Here is a 786-nt window from a genome sequence, read left to right on the forward strand (position 1 = left end):
GAATTTCTGGAGAAGGGTCTCCCTGGAGACCTTAATGCTCCAGGAATTTCTTGACCCCATCCCTGGAAGTGTCCAGGACCAGGTTGGAAAAACTGGGATGGTGGAATTTTTCCCTCCCTTTCCACGGGATCATCTTCCAGGTCCCTTCCAACCCAAACCATTCCCGGATTTCTGGGATCCAGGTCCTGCTTTTTCCCTCCCCTGCTCCTCATATTCTTCCTCTTCTCCCTGTTTTCTCCCCTCTCTCCATCCCAAGTGAGATCTCCTCGGAATTCCGGGCGGGATAAATTATTCCCGTTGTTTTCCTTCCCTTTGCTCCTCGGAATCGCTGGATAAGGAACCTCCTGAATAAAAACAAACCAAAAAGCTCTTTATTCCCACCAAAAAAAATCCATTGGAATCCTCGGGATAACATTATTCCCTCGGGATTTGTGGGGTTTCAATTGTTAGGAATGAAAAACTGGGAATGTGGGAACGTAGAAATCCTGGGATCTCTTCCCACTTTTCCCAGTTGGGAGAGGAAGGAGACTGTGAGATTCCAAGATTTTTTAAGGGGCTTGGGGTGAAATTTGGGATCGAGTTTTCCATGTTTTCCATGGCAAAAGAGCGGGAAAAACCACTTTATCCTTAGTTCCGACCGGAATCCCTCGGGATTTATCCCATCCTGGAGCCGCCCCTTTTCCGTATCCCGATTTTCCAAACCCTTTGGAGGGGAAAATATCCACGTTTTTAGTTCGAGCTCTTCAATTCCCTGGGAAAATATCCACGTTTTTAGCTCAATTCCCT

At 47.1% G+C, this 786-nt stretch overlaps 1 protein-coding gene across 1 annotated transcript in view; it reads left to right on the forward strand.

Moving 5' to 3' along the window:
* LOC113981216 overlaps nt 1-786 on the forward strand; it is a 12,227-nt gene that overhangs the window by 7,588 nt on the left and 3,853 nt on the right. The window lies entirely within an intron of this gene.

Source organism: Neopelma chrysocephalum, unplaced genomic scaffold (genome assembly GCF_003984885.1).
Source record: "Neopelma chrysocephalum unplaced genomic scaffold, ASM398488v2 Primary Assembly neopelma1_96261, whole genome shotgun sequence".
NCBI classification, from domain to species: Eukaryota; Metazoa; Chordata; class Aves; order Passeriformes; family Pipridae; genus Neopelma; species Neopelma chrysocephalum.